The sequence below is a fragment of the Zea mays genome, chromosome 3 (assembly GCF_902167145.1).
Source record: "Zea mays cultivar B73 chromosome 3, Zm-B73-REFERENCE-NAM-5.0, whole genome shotgun sequence".
Classification (NCBI taxonomy): Eukaryota; Viridiplantae; Streptophyta; class Magnoliopsida; order Poales; family Poaceae; genus Zea; species Zea mays.
The window spans coordinates 154,582,141-154,598,750 of NC_050098.1; the positions used below are offsets into that span (position 1 = coordinate 154,582,141).

Genomic DNA, 16,610 nt, shown 5'->3' on the forward strand with positions numbered 1-16,610 from the left:
CGGTGTATACATCCGTGGATTCATCGTCCGAATTATCGTATCCCACTAGATGCATCTTATGGCTAGCCGATTTTGATGTTTCCTTACTTCGGCTTTCACATGTCATAGCCCGCTGGTGTAAGTGCACTAGCGAAAAGAATTGGGTGCCATCTAATTTTTCTTTTAAGTAGGGTCGCAACCCATTGAAAGCTAGCCCTGTCAGTTGTTTTTCTGCGACATGAATCTGAAATCATCGGTTTCTAATGTCCTGGAATCTCCGGATATAGTCATTAACCGATTCTTCAGGCCCCTGTCGGACTGAAGCTAAGTCAGCCAATTCTAACTCATGTTCTCCTGAGAAGAAGTGTTCATGAAATTTCTGCTCTAATTCTTTCCAAGAGTTAATAGAGTTTGGTGGCAAAGCTGCGTACCATGCAAATGCAGTATCAGTAAGGGACAACGAGAATAAACGAACGCGGTAGGCTTCCCCATCAGCCAATTCTCCCAAGTGTGCTATGAATTGGCTTATATGTTCATGTGTGCTTTTCCCACCTTCACCAGAAAACTTAGAGAAGTCTGGTATTCTAGTTCCCTGTGGATATGGCACGGTGTCGAATCGGTGGCTATAAGGCTTCTGATACGATTGCCCTGTACCTGACACACTAACACCGAGTTTGTCCCTGAACATCCCGGCTACCTCGTCTCTGATCCTCTCGCCATATCTGGCGACCATCCATTGAGTTTGTGGGTGGAAATCTCAGGTTGCCTGACATCACTCTGTCGGCTTTCCTCCCAGGGATGTTTGAGGTATGTGCTAGGTGTCCTATTAATGTCACCAGCTCCTGCCCTATACCTCTCAGGCTCTCTTGTGGCCGAATAGTATTCAGCCCTATGTCCATGAGGTGGTATGGCATGATTATAATGTGTTGCCAGTGGGGCACCATAATGTTGCTGCGATGAATGTGGGAACTGTGCGTATTGCGTAGCTCTCGGCTCTGCGTGTGCATATCCGGACGGTCCGGCATAAGAAGCCGGATGGTCCGCGACCTGGCCAAATGGTCCGAAGGTATATCCGGATTGCCCAGTCGTATATGGTGTTACGTGGGTAGTCTCATACCCAGACTGTCTGTCATAAAGAACTGGACGATCCGTGATCGGGCCGAATGGTCCAGGGCTGTACCCGGACGGATCGGCTATATATGGCGCGACTTGGGCAGTCTGCGCATGGACTCGTGTGGAGTCGGATGGTCCAGCGTAATACGTCGGTCGGTTCATGCCATATCCGGACTGTCCGACGTAAGATGGCGGACGGTCTGCAACATATCCGGATGGTCCGGCGTGATGTACCGGACGGTCCGTGATGGGGCCGAAGTGTTCAGGTTTGTACCCTGATGGTCTGGCCATGTATGGTGCGACCTGAGTGTTTTGTGTGCGGGCCTGCATCTGGTCGGACGGTCCAGCGAAATACGCCGGACGGTCCGCGGTATAACCGGACTGTCTAAGATGATGCTCGGAAGGTAATACTGTAAACATGGATGAGTCCACCTGCTTGATTCGGAGTGATGGCTTGGTCCCTCTGAATCTGTGAGGAATGTCCTCTATTGGGATGACCCTTTCCCCTGCACTTGCATCCAAACACTACATAATCTAAGATTGTCTCGTCCCAGCTCCTGATCCAAACACATCCTTAATGAAGCTTGCCAAGTCAGAAAATCATACATTTGTACAAAATGCAAAACTTATATCAAGATTATCTTAGTTAGAATCCTTCATTCCTTACCAACACCGAGATCATAGCTGTCTGACTCTCCTTCAATATTTAACCCGCCTGCATGAACGAAAGAAAAAGAGCAATGAGAAAATGGAACTCCTTTACAGTAAGAAAACAATAAGCATAAAGTGTATTGTCAATGATAAAAGTTGGGGTGTATTAATAGAAGTGAGATCACTGTTGGGGAGAAGGCGAAGACGTCACCCTTCGCTCGATGCCTTCGCCAGCCTCGCTGCACCAACGAAGACAAGACGACTGGCCGACTTACCCTTTGTCCCACGCGTCGCTGGACGAAGGCCTATAACGAGGTCGTCTCATCCCGCGGCCTCGTCCAACATGGAGGCCCACGTGTGATCCGGCCCATTGTAACAGGCCTTGCGTGGCCGCTGCGCATTACGGGCCTAATTTGTAAAGGTTTCCCTGTAATTACAGTCTGTAACCCTACTTTATGGGAATATTCCGGGGATAACCTAGGCGCCTGAGGGCACATGCGTCCTTAACTCAGGATGCTGGGCACTCAGGTACCTATAAATACCCCCGCACAGTGCCCTTGAGAGGCGAGATTAACAGAGCTATTGTCATCTCGAGTTGAAACCTTGTTTACACTGCTTTTGCTCCCCCGTTGGATCAACTTGCCCAGGAGAGCAAGTTCCAACATTTGGCGTCCACCGTCCGTGCTACGGAAAAACCACCCGCGATGGCACCCAAGAGAGCTAGCTCGAAGGCTGATGAGGCTGCGAAGGCAGCACTGCTGGCCGAGAAAAAGGGCAAGGCCCTTGTCGACACCACCCACCAAGAGGCCTGCGAAGACGACGCAAACAGCAAGAGGCAGCGCAACGAACAACCCACTACCGAAGGCAGTCTCCGTACCTGCAGCTCTGGAGGACAACCGCAACTTCCCCCAGGCTTCGCTCCACCAGAGGGCGCGGACGCCACCGAGGACGGCGAAGTCATCGGCGTTTCGGCCGAAGAGCAGCTACAGCTGTGCGCCTTGCGCATCAAGAACCGCAACCTCCAGAAGCAAAAAGAGATCCTCGAGGCCAAGCGCCAACGTGTGTCTGCACAAGCCAAGGTGCGACAGATGATACGCGACGAAGAGCAGAAGGCTCAGGAGCTCGAACAAGAGATCGCGCTCATGCAGAGCGAAGGCCAACTCGACCTGCAAAACGGCCCACCCTTCCAACAGCGCGCACAAATCGAAGACCTGTTCATCCCTCAGCGCGGACACGCCATCCCTCACGCCACGGCATTCCAAGGCGTCAACTACCTTGACGAGTGAAGTCCCCTGGCACCTCATCTGCAAGTGACGCCATGGCCCGCCAACTTCAGGGCAGGGACCTATCCCAAGTACAACGGCAGCACCGACCCAGCACAGTACATCATGAGCTATCAGGTCGCCGTTGCATCATCCGGAGGGGACGACGCCATGATGACCAAGTCATTCATCATTGCTCTCGAAGGCCCAGCCCTCACCTGGTACACCAGGTTGCCCCCATTGTCCATCGACTCCTGGAGAAGTCTCCGGGACAAATTCTTGCTTAACTTCCAAGGGTACCGCCCAGACACCGACGCCTTGGCCGAACTCTCACTCTGCAAGCAGCTGGAAAGAGAGACTCTGCGGGAGTACTACCGCAAGTTTCTGACCCTCAAGTCACAACTGCCTTCGGTCGATGACCAGATCGCCATCCACTACGCCATCAGTGGCCTTCGGGCCGGCGTCCTTTACAGCCACTGCATCAGGGATCCGCCCAGGAACCCACAGGAGCTGTATCAGCTGTTCGAAAAATACGCTAGATCCGAAGAGCTCCACCAGCGCAAAGTCGAGTCTCAGAGGAAACCCAAAGACCCTCCGCAGTCCAGCCGCACATGGACGAGGCCCTCGCAAGCAGACTCCGGTCGGGACGGCCGCAATCAGCAGCAGGTGCACAACATCGCCAACCAGCACCCCGCTGGTGAGGCCCCTCGCCGCCAGTAGTATCCCCCCAGGGTCGTGGAAACGGAACTCGTGGTCGGGGCCGGGGACGTGCGCAGCAGCCGCGCAGATTTTACTGCCTGTTCCACGGCGAAGACTGCGCGCATCCTACAAGAGACTGCCCAGAGACGAAGGCCACCAGAGATAGGATGGCACGGGCGCAACCAGCCGACAACCCTAGAGTTGTCGCGCACACATATCAGCAACCCCCTCAGCCATACAACCACGGCCCCGCTCCGCTTCCACCGCACCACGCATACCAACACCACCAGGAGGTACAAATCGTACCTCCCCCACCCCCACCTCCACACCATCAACAGCAAAACATCCACCACCGCAACCACCCCCAAGCCCCAAAGCAAGAGGACTTCGCCGATCAGCCGTATCGCGGAGTCATTCACATGATCACTTGGGGGTCCAGCGCCGACTTCGACACAAAGCGGCAGAAGAGGGACCATTACCGCAGCATCAACCACGTCGCCGTCACTGGTCAAGTCGTGCAGACAAAGTGGTCCCATGTGCCATTGACCTTCGACGCCCGAGACGTCGATCTGCGCTGCGCACCCCACATCGACGCCATGGTTATCAACTGCAGCGTGGTAGGCTGAGACCTGCACAAAGTCTTAGTCGACAATGGCAGCCAGGCGGATATCATTTTCCTCCATGCTTTCGATCGCATGGGCATAAGCCACAGCCTGCTCAAGCCTTCAGACAACCCCCTGTACGACTTCGGCGGCAAGGGCACCTTTTCTGTCGGCAAAATAGAGTTACCTCTCTCCTTCGGTGTAGCACCCAATGCCCGAAGTGAGCAAGTCACGTTCGACATCGTCGACATGGTGTACCCGTACAACGCCATAATGGGCCGGGGCTCCATCAACAAGTTTGAGGCAGCTATCCACGGACTTTACATGTGCATGAAGATCCCAGGTCCGCAAGGCGCCATCACAGTCTACGGCAACCAGCAGGTTGCGCGTAACATAGAAAGAGACTTCGTTCCTGGACTTTGGTATCGGAGCCATTTTATGCCCAAGATCCTGCGCTACTACCTCGAGTCCGAAGCTATGGCGATGGTTCCGCACGGCGCCGGGGGGAGTTCAGTCTCCATGTCATACCCGGTGCTGTCGCCGGCGAGCTACACGGCGTGGGCGATCAAGGTGGAGTCGATTCTCGACGCGCAAGGTCTCTGGGAGGCTGTGTCTCCACCAGATGATGGCGAGGTGAACGCAGTGAAGAACAAGACGGCGCGGGCACAACTTCTCCAAGCTCTGCCCGATGACATCTTGATGCAGGTCTCCACCAAGAAAACGGCAGCGGAGGTGTGGGCGAGCCTCAAGACTCGTTTCGTCGGGGCGGATCGGGTCAAGACGACGCGCCTCGCCACGCTCAAGGGCGAGTTCGACAAGCTGTACATGGAGGACGGGGAGGCATTGGACGACTACGCCGGCAAAATCAGCGGTATGGCGGCGCGTTATGCCGGGCTTGGCGCGACGCTCGACGACGCTGCCATGGTGAAAAAGCTCCTCGACACCGTCCCGGATCGGCTCTTCCCCGCCGTCGCGGGCATCGAGCAGTTCTGCGACGTCGAGACGATGGCGTTCGAGGAGGCGCTCGGCAGACTGAAGGCGTTCGACGAGCGTTCCCGGCGGCGCACTCGTGCTGGCGGCGAACGGCGCGACGACCAGCTTCTTCTCACGGAGGCCGAGTGGAAGGCTCGACAAAAGAAAAAGTCGTCGATCGGGAAGTGTTTCAACTGCGGCAACCGCGGTCACTTCGCACGGGACTGCCCCAAGCCGAAGAAAGAGGAGGCACTATTCGCCGATGCCGAAGAGGAGGCGACGCTCCTGTGAGTGCAGGAAGCAGTGCCGAATTTAGGGGGAGATTGTTAGAAATAAATCCGGCACCGTGTGTGTGCATGGCGCTGGTGTGTGTGTGTGTGCATGCAAGTTCGTGTGCTATGTGTATGCCGCGGCCACATGCGTGCGTGCGTGTGTTGGGTGGTGTACATTGCTTGCTGTGTGCGTCTGCGTCCGAGTCGTGCGGCCATCGGAGCGGCTTGCCGCGTACGTCGCGTGATGGGAGTTGCATACAGTCGTTCTGTTGGAGGCTTGACCGCGTATCACGCGTCTGGGCGTGTCGTAGTGCGCAGTGGCCGGGTTGTGCAGATCAAACGGCGGCGTCGGGGAGGTGTGGAGTTAGTGCTCGGGGTGCACCTCTTGCCCCTATAAAACATACATGTACTGCTCTGATCAAATACACGGCAAGGAATAGAAAAGCTGGTGTTTGGGCACCAGGCGTTCGGGCGCCATTGCCTTGTCTCTGAGTCGCTGTTCATTCGTTTTCCTCCTCCCAACGTCTATTGTTCTTGAGCGCTAGTGAGTTCCAACAAAAGAAACGTACACTGCCTCACGGCCCAGCGCGAGGTCCCCGGGTCTGCCAGCCCAACCGCCAAAGAACATGACAAAGCACAGCTGCAGAGCAACGACGGGACCAAGACTGTTCCCCTCGACCAGGCAACGCCCAAGCAGACGGTTACCATCAGCGAAGACCTCACTTCGCATGACGAGGAGAGACTCCTCTGCTGTCTGTCCAAGAATAAAGACGTCTTCGCCTGGTCCGCCCTCGACCTGGTCGGAGTCAGTCGCTCCATCATCGAGCACAGCTTAGGAATCGACCCTTCGGTGAGGCCGAAGAAACAACGGCTGCATAAGATGTCTGACGAGAAGACGGAAGCCGCCAAGGCCGAGGTACATCGCCTACTTGAGGCCAAATTTATCGAGCCAATTGCCTACCCTACATGGCTCGCCAACGTAGTGATGGTGCAGAAGAAGAGCGGCAAATGGCGGATGTGCATCGACTTCACCAGTCTTAACAAGGCCTGCCCCAAGGACAACTTCCCGCTGCCTCGGATCGACAAAATCGTCGATAGTGCGGTCGGGTGCGAAGTCATGTCACTCCTTGATTGCTTCTCCGGCTACCATCAAATATATATGAAGGAGGAGGACAAGGCAAGCACCAGCTTCATAACACCCTTCGGCACATATTGCTTCATCAGAATGCCAGAGGGACTTAAGAACGCCGGGTCCACTTTCTCTCGACTCACCAAAACGGTGCTCGAGAGCCAAGTCGGCAGAAATATATTCACATATGTGGACGACATCGTCGTCGCCAGCAGAAGCAAGGAAGACCACCTGGCTGACCTCGCCGAAATGTTTGCGAACATGCGGGACGCACAACTTCGCCTGAACCCCGAAAAGTGCGTCTTCGGCGTTCGCTAGGGGAAAATCTTGGGCTACCTGGTGTCACACCGCGGAATTGAGGCCAATCCAACCAAAATCCAGGCTATCATCAATATGACGCCCCCACAGTCAGCCAGAGACGTACAACGACTGACAGGCAGATTGGCCGCCCTCAACAGATTCATCTCCAAATCCGCAGAGCGAAGCCTCCATTTCCTCAAAACACTCCGCGGCGCAAAGGACTTCGCATGGGGACCAGAGCAGGCGGCGGCCTTCGCTTCATTGAAGCAGTACCTGTCGGAATTGGCGATTCTTACAAGCCCCGACCCCTCGCTACCCCTGTTGCTCTATGTCGCGGCTTCGCCACATGCGGTCAGCGCAGCACTGGTTCAAGAGCAGACCAGAGAGGGCACGATCAGGCAATGTCCAGTTTATTACGTCTCTGAAGTGCTCACAACATCAAAATATAATATGACGGAACTGGAAAAGATCGCCTATGCAGTCGTTATGGCCTCGCGCAAATTGCGCCATTATTTCGAGGCATTCAAGGTCCGGGTCACCTCAAATAGAGGACTCGGCGAATTGTTTAGAAATCCGGAGGCATCAGTCCGGATTGCCAAATGGGCAGCCGAACTCTCCGGCTACCACATCACATTTGAACCTAGGACAGCCATCAAGTCACAAGTCCTGGCAGACTTCGTCATCGACTGGACTGGGCCAATAACACAGCCGGACCCGTCCACAGAAAAAGTGTGGACAATCCATTGCGACGGCGCATGGTGCCATGCGGGGGCAGGCGTCGCTGCGGTCATTACTTCACCCACCGGGGTCAAGCACAGATACGCAGCACGCCTCAGCTTTGCTTTGGAGTCTGATAGATGCACTAACAACATAGCAGAATACGAGGCTATCATCCTCGGCCTTCGCAAGCTAAGGGCACTCGGTGTCACCACCTGCATCATCAGAACAGACTCCAAGGTAGTCACCGGCCAGGTCGAGAAAGACTATGCAGCGAAGGACCCCGCACTCATGCAGTACCTCGCGGCCATCCGCAGCCTCGAAAGACAATTCAAAGGTTTTACGTTGCAGCATGTGGACCGAGCCAAGAATGAGGAGGCCGATGCATTGGCCAAGGCAGCCGCCAGGGGCGAGGCCCTACCCTCCGACGTATTCTACCATGTCATCGACACGCCAGTCGTCCGCAGCCCAGAGGGGCTCCAAATAACCAATGACAGCGAGAGCCACCGCATAGTCAACCTCATCATGACCGAAGACTGGCGGGCACCAATAACCCTGTTCCTGCAGGGGTACTATCATCCAACCGACATCAATGAGGCCAAGCGCCTCAAACATCGAAGCCGGGACTTCGCACTGATCGAAGGCCAACTTTACAAGAAGGGGGTCAGTCAACCCATGCTTAAATGTGTCACCGAGACCGAAGGCGTCCAAATTCTGCGCGAAGTCCACAGCGGGACTTGCGGCTCTCACGCAGGGCCTAGGGCCCTAGCTGCAAAGGTGATCCGTCAAGGTTTCTACTGGACCGCCATGATTTGCGCCGCAAATCGGGTCACAAGGTCATGCGAAGCCTGCCATAAATTTTCTCCACGCTCGGGAAGCCCTTCGCAATTCACGAAGCTAATCGCCCACACGTGGCCTCTTCAGCGCTGGGGCCTGGACATTGTCGGGCCCCTGCCCACGGCCCAGGGGAACCTCAAGTTCACTTTCGTCGTCGTCGAGTATTTTACCAAATGGATCGAGGCGAGGGCTGTATCCACAATAACATCGAAGACTGCCTAGAAATTCTTCTAGCAAAACATTGTTTGCCGCTTCGGAGTCCCTTCCGAACTCACAGTTGACAATGGCAAGCAATTTGACAGCCAAGACTTCAAGGATTTCTGCTTCTCCATTAGCACCAAGCTTGCCTTCGCCTCAGTGTACCACTAACAATCCAACGGAGTTGTGGAACGCGCAAATGGCAAAATTTTCACAGCCGTCAAGAAGATGCTCCTCAACGACAAAAAGGGCAAGTGGGCCGACCTGTTACCTGAAGCGGTCTGGGCACTGAACACGACTAAGTGCAGGGCGACTGGGTTCACCCCTTTCCGCCTTCTATACGGATCGGAGGACATGACCCCGCAAGAAATAAAACATGGGTCACCACGGACAGTCCCGCCAGCCGTCCCCGACGTGGACGAACCTACTTCGAAGGACCTCATCGACGGAGACCGCGTCTTCGCCCTACAGGCTCTAAACAAATATCAAGCTCAAACAAAAGCATGGCGCGACCACACAGTCATCCCGAGGGAATTCAGCGAAGGAGACCTCGTACTCGTCCGGACAGCACGGACAGAGTCCCGAGGCAAGTTGGAGCCCAAGTGGGAGGGCCCTTCCATCGTCAAGACGAAGGCGTCCCCCAGTGCGTACAGGCTCACAACGCCTCCGGCGAAGACTTAGAGCATTCTTGGAACATTGATAATCTCCGCAAATTTTTTGTTTGACTCCTCAAGGCCAGCTCGCCCTTGTAATTCGCAAAACAATTTTATTCCGGTCCGCACTCTTTTCCTCCCGGGGGGTGAGGTTTTTAATTAGGCGGCGCCATGTACTATACACGCGAAAAATCCCCCGCAAAAATCTACGTCGAAAGAAGACTGCATCGACGGTCTTCGGCATTCGACCAATACAAATCACCGCGAGGGGCAGCGCTGGCTACCCTCGCGTGCGACACTCTGCAAAAGTCGCCTAAGGGTGCAGCGGACTAGCACAACAAGTGCGCAAAATCGAAGTCTTCTTCAAAAGACTATCCGTGCAAAAGTCGCCTAAGGGTGCAGCCGGACTAGCACAACAAGTGCGCAAAATCAAAGTCTTCTTCAAAAGACTCAACAACAACAACAACAACAACAAAGCCTTTTGTCCCAAGCACGTTGGGGTAGGCTAGAGATGAAACCCCGTATGAAAACCTCAGAGCTCAACCCCCAAAGAAAACAGGGGAAACAAAGGCAAAGGAGAACCGAAAACGACGAAACGGGGGAACACATAAAAGAGATAAAACCCACAAGAACCAGCAAGGTCTAAATGGGCACAAGAAAAGGTCAAACGATTAAGGAGGAAAAGAGGAACTATAAATCAAGGTTCTGGCACGTGAATTGCACACTTCCACCCCTTCCTATCCACGGCGAGCTCTTTATCAATATTCCACTCCTTCAGGTCCCTCTTCACTGCCTCTGTCCACGTCAAGGTTGGTCGACCTCTACCTCTCTTCACATTCTCGGGACGCCTAATTATTCCGATATGCACTGGTGCCTCTTCAGGTCTTCGTTGGATATGTCCAAACCATCTCAAACGATGTTGCATAAGCTTCTCCTCAATTGGCGTCACTCCTACTCTCTCTCGTATGTCATCATTCCGGACTCGGTCTCTCCTTGTGTGGCCACATATCCAGCGCAACATACGCATCTCTGCCACACACAGTTGTTGGACATGTCGTCTTTTAGTGGGCCAACATTCTGCTCCATACAACATAGCCGGCCGGATTGCTGTCCTGTAGAATTTGCCTTTTAGTTTGTGTGGCACCCGGGGGTCGCATAAGACACCCGCCGCTTGCCGCCACTTCAACCATCCAGCTTTAATTCTATGACTGACATCCTCATCGATGTCTCCATCCTTCTGAAGCATTGATCCTAAGTAACGAAAAGTGTCTTTCTTGGGTACCACTTGCCCATCAAGACTAACATCGCCATCTTCATACCCCATGGCACTGAAAACACACTTCATAAGACTATTCGTGCAAAAGTCGCCTAAGGGTGCAGCCGGACTAGCACAACAAGTGTGCAAAATCGAAGTCTTCTTCAAAAGACTATCCGTGCAAAAGTCGCCTAAGAGTGCAGCCGGACTAGCACAACAAGTGCGCAAAATCGAAGTCTTCTTCAAAAGACTATCCGTGCAAAAGTCGCCTAAGGGTGCAGCCAGACTAGCACAACAAGTGCGCAAAACTGAAGTCTTCTTCAAAAGACCATCCGTGCAAAAGTCGCCTAAGGGTGCAGCCGGACTAGCACAACGAGTGCAAAAAATCGAAGGCGTATTACATCAGTGCAAAAGTCTACATCGAGAAACTGTCCACGCTAAGACCGACTACAGGCGCAGCCGGACCGACATAATACACGTGCTAGACCAAGTGTGCAACGCCCCTATGAACATAGCCGGATGCGCGAAGGCACACAGCCTCATCATACAAACTATAGTTACACACGTACAGCGAGGGCATCACATCTTACATTGGTTCAACCTTCGGAATGATTCCCATCTCCCTATAGTTAAATAGCATTATCCTCAGCTCCTCACCCTCAAAAAGACTTCGCAACTCCCCCTCACCTACACTCGCCCCAACCGGCGAGGACAACAATTCCCGCTTGCTAGCTCTGCCCACACGAAGCCGACCACCATCCACTTCACTCACCCTACGCTTCGCCACCGCCCTTCGCCGCCTACGCCCAGCACTCGGACCAGGCAAAACTTCAGCATCCGTAACACGCGGAGAAGCCTCCGCCGCAGCCACATCCAAGGCCGCAAAGTAATCCAAGTCCTCATCCGAAGACTCTTCCGTCCACACAACCGAACTCCCAGAGTCATCAAACTCAGAAAACTTAGACGTAGACTCATCTGATTCATTTTCCGCGACCACGGTCGAAGCCGCCACAAAATTAGCAGTAGCGATTGCGTGCGCAGGCCCAAAATCCTGAACCTGCGCAGCAACCAGGGTTCAGTAACACAGACAAAATTCCCTAACTACCCCACACCCACTAAGCCACCTGCGAAGACCCAGCCGCCGCCATGGGATCCTCCGCTGTCGGCTCTGTCGCCGCCTTCGGGGGATCCTCCGCCATAGACGCAGGGGCAGCGAGGGAGCCTTCACCGGTTTCCGGGAGCGGTGCCGGGTCGACCTCAACCTCGGCCACCACCGGGTTGACCTCCGCTTCGGGCAGCGCGCTGTTCAGATGTCCGAAGTCCTCCACGTCCTCAGCACGCGCCATCTACAACACAGCACACCGATTCAGCAAACCCACGTATACCCACATTCAACCATACAAAACAAAAAAACAAACTTTAACTGATCCCTCGCCCGGTCAGACCGCTCCCTAACCGCCTCCCGACCGTGGGGGCCCCACATCCGGTCGAAGAGGGCCCCCGCGGAGTCCTTCACCACAGGGTCTTCGACCTTAAAAATCTCGCGCCCAAAGTCTTCATCGGATCGGTCGAAGCCCTCATAGTGACTGCACCCCTCGCGGGACAGCGCATTCATGGCCCCCTCACAGGTGATGAGGGAGGCAAAGGACATGAAGCCCTCCACAATGGTCGGGAGCGCCAGCAATTCCTCTTGCAGCCACTCGAGGAAGCGAAGGCCCGCCTCTCGGTCGGGCACCTCGAAGTCAGCAGTCCGCGCACCCAGCTCGCGGTATGAGTCCACGAGCTGTTTGCGTGTCCGCTCAACTTCCGAGCGCGTAGAGGCCTCGGCCCTCTCCATACGGGCCTGCAGAGCATTGAACCGCACCTCCCATTCCTCGGCGCGCTGGCTGGCGAGACTCTCCTCCGCCCGCGCCAATTTGGCCTCCGCCTGCGCCGCCTGCGCCTTGGTGATAGCCTGGTTGGCCTCCCTCCTTTCCTCCACCAGCTGGCGCCGGAGGTCCGTCCTCTCGCCCTCCAGGGCGGCCACCTTCTCCGCCAGCCTGCGGATTTTGCTTTCCGCAGCCGACTTCTCCCGGACAGCGTCCGCGTGCTGCGCCCGAAGTCTCTCGACTTCGGCAGCCACGTCTGCAGTAAGGGCACCCGACGCCACGCGGTCGGCGAAGTCGTCCGCCTAATAGACACACATGAGACCACAATCACCATGAAAGCGGCACACACCGAAGTCCAGCTCAACTTACTTGACTCAGCTGCTGCGCCAGCTGTAGCGACGCCTCTCTCAGCCGGCGGGACATAGTGCCCGCTTCGTCCTTGACGGCAGTGGCCGCCGAAATCTCGCCGCCAGCGCTGAAAGCGCCACCCTTCACCTCATGCACCGCGGTAGACATCGTGGTTGCCACCGCAGGCGAGACGACAACAAGTTGCCCCTCGCCCGACCCTGCAACGTATCACCGGTCAAAAAAGGCTTACCAACGAGATAGTCGTCCACGCTAATATTTGTGCCGAAGTCGGCAACGCATTTCCCCGGCGAAGGCGGTTCGCGGACCTTCGCAGCTCCGTCTGGGGCAGACTTGGTTCCGCCGGCGCCGACCGCCTTCGCGCTCTCCGGCACCTTGCTGGACCCAGGGGCGACCGGCTTCGCCGCCAGCGTCGGCTGGCTACCGCCGGGGACGGTAGCCTTCGCAGTCCCCCGCGCCCTCTTCGGCCTAGCTTCGGGGAGCCTGATGACCGCCCGGCGCTTCTGCGCAGCATCTTGGCGATTATTGTTCATCACTACCGACACAACAGCAGCAATATTCCATCCGTAAGGAAACACTCTCAAGTCACAAGCCATGCGAGACGTAAAGAAGTCTTCGCCAGCCGCGCGGGGGATAGGAATGTTCCTGGGCCATCGACCCCCGGTAACCTCCAGCATCCGCGTCGAAGACTCCCGAAGCTCGGGCGAAGACATCCTTCCCCCGGGGGCCGCGCATGTCCCATCCCGCGGCCTCGTCCAACATGGAGGCCCACGTGTGATCCGGTCCATTGTATCAGGCCCTGCGTGGCCGCTGCGCATTACGGGCCTAATTTGTAAAGGTTTCCCTGTAATTACAGTCTGTAACCCTGCTTTATGGGAATATTCCGGGGATAACCTATGCGCCTGAGGGCACATGCGTCCTTAACTCAGGATGCTGGGCACTCAGGTACCTATAAATACCCCCGCACAGTGCCCTTGAGAGGCGAGATTAACAGAGCTATTGCCATCTCGAATTGAAACCTTGTTTACACTGCTTTTGCTCCCCCGTTGGATCAACTTGCCCAGGAGAGCAAGTTCCAACAATCACATTGAGCATACTCCAAATCATTTGCAGGAAAAAGAGCAGGCACTGCACTGCACTAAAAGTAATCAGCAGGACCCTAGTTATTTGGTAAATTGGAAAAGAACTGTTACTATTCGTAATGTCACTAAACTCAACTCTAAGCCATGTTTAGTCTGGGTAGAAGGGGAAAATACAGTTCCTAAGTGTTCTATGGACGTCTTGGCCTCTTTTGTTGTTAAGATTTTCTTGCTCATACCAAGCCCAGAAAAAAAAACTACAATGGTGGGATTAGTGATAACACAGGCCCATAAGAAAACAACTTCAGGTAGTGAACCCTTGTTCCTTAATCTCTCTAATATACCTATTAGATGACTGTGTGCTTATCTCTATTGTAATGAGCTTGGCCCAACCTATGTGCTGCCACTATATATCAATACACCCCCTACCCAATTAGGGTTAGGGTTTCATTCTATCCAACATGGTATTAAGCCACTCTTTCTCCCTCGTCCTCCCCACCCCCTAGCCGCCAGGGCCAGCCGCCGGCTTCTCCCCCCACCACCGGCCTCCCTCCTAGCAGCACAGCCCTCCCTAGCGCTTCCCTGCCCCGCGCTGGCGCGCACGCTCCCAATCCCAATACCGGCGCGAATGCGCGGCCGGCTTCCTCCTCCCCGCTGCCCCCCTACCGCCGGCCACATCTCCTCATCGGCGACGCTCTGGCCGTCTCCCCCATCACCACTGTCGCGGCCCGATCTACTGCTGACAGTGTTGCCACCAACCCCCCCCCCTCCCCGACGACTGCTCTCTCCTACCTGCCGGCGGGAGCTACAGCCCCCAACGCCGATGACCCCCTTGGCCTCGTCCTCCGCGCCTCCTCCCCAACGACGTCCAACACATCCTCCCTGCAGCTCTAGCCACCGGGAACATCCTGTTGTTGGTTGTCCCTTCCATGGCCGAGCACCACACCGGCGCAGGGCACACCAACGCCACCCGAGGCCACGACCAAGATCGCAGGGAGGAACGCCGCCAACGTTGTTGCGACGCTGCACGCACACCCTCTCCTCCCCAGCCTCGGCGTGGAGGCGCCACCCTTCCTTCTCCCCCGCGTCGCCGGCCTACCCATGCACACACTGCCCCTTACTCCCTATGCCCAGCTCCCTCACGGCTCACCATACGGCATATTACCGCTCGTGTCGTGGTCGCCCGATGCGATAGCTTCGCCCGCTATATTTTATTCGCTTTCCCACCACTCCTACCTCCTCTCATGTTGCCCCACCCTACACCCTCGTCGTTGCTGCCTCTGCCTCCACTTGGCACCGTCATCTTGGCCACCTCGGTCACGACATCCTCTCCAGATTCTCGAGTACCTCCGCCATCCTCTGCCCTCGGGGCAATGCTGCCTCACCTTGCCATGCTTGTCAACTTGGGATCCAGACTCGATTACCCTTCCCCTGTTCCATGTCCCACATCACTCATCCCATTGACCTCGTCCATTGTGACCTTTAGACATCCCCGATACCGAGCATTTCCAATTACCAGTACTATCTAGTCATCTTGGATGACATCTCTCACTACCTGTGGACGTTTCCTCACTGTCGTAAGTCTGACACCTTCACCACCCTATCTCACTTTGTGTGGGTGTTGACTCAGTTCAGTTGCACCATCCGAGGTGTGTAGTGTGACAATGGGCAAGAGTTCAATAACTCCATGTCTCGTGCCTTCTTTCTCTCGCGCGGCGTGCAGCATCAGCTGTTATGTCCTTATACCTCTCCTCGGAATGGAAAGGTTCAGCGCATGATTCGCACCATCACCAACCTCATTCGCACCCTCCTGTTTTAGGCCTCCCTTCTTACTCGTTACTAGGTTGAGGGACTCCACACTGTCAGTGTCACCTACCTTCTGAACCGCCTCCCCTCCAAGACGGCTAGTCATCCCACTCCTTCCTTCGTCTTGTTCGGCACCGCCCATTCCTATTCGCACCTTCGCGTCTTTATTTGTGCTTGATATCCTAACACCTCTGCCACCGCTCCCCACAAACTTGCGCCCTGGTCCACTCGTTGCCTTTTTCTCAGGTACTCCTCTGATCACAAGGGGTACCGATGCCTCAATCTTCTCACCCACCACATCATCATCTCACATGTTGTTTTTGATGAGCACATTTTCCCCCTTGCTAGCTCCTCCCCACCTCACGACATCGGCTCTCTCCTCGAGGCCGATATCTTCAACGTCCCTCCTCTCCTTATCACCGCTTCCAGCAACCTCCTCTACGCCCAGCGCGGCCTCGTCGCCTCCGACCGTGCTACGCACGGCCCGCCGGCTCGCTTTGTCGATCCTGCTCGCGTCTACTAGCGGCACATACAACCTGATCCGCCGATCTCCTCCGTCGGGCCACCCCATGCCCCGGCCCACTCCTGTATTGAGTCGCCGATGCACCATCCGGTTGCCATCCACCGCGACCCACACCACATTCACTCAATGGTCATGCGTCGATCGACCGATGTTCTCCAACCAGTTGATCGGATAGTACTTACGGCCGCTGCTACTCTGGCTCATTCGCATGTCACATCCTCTATCTGCACCGCACTCGTTGATCCCCACTGGCGCCGCGCTATGGAGGAGTATGCGGCCCTGTTCGCCAACCACACCTGTGACTTAATGTCGTGTCCCCCAGCCATCAA

The 16,610-nt window shown here is 55.5% G+C and overlaps 1 pseudogene; it reads right to left on the minus strand.

Annotated features, from left to right (window-relative positions):
* LOC103652277 (S-formylglutathione hydrolase-like) overlaps positions 1–16,610 on the minus strand; it is a 45,804-nt pseudogene that overhangs the window by 14,691 nt on the left and 14,503 nt on the right.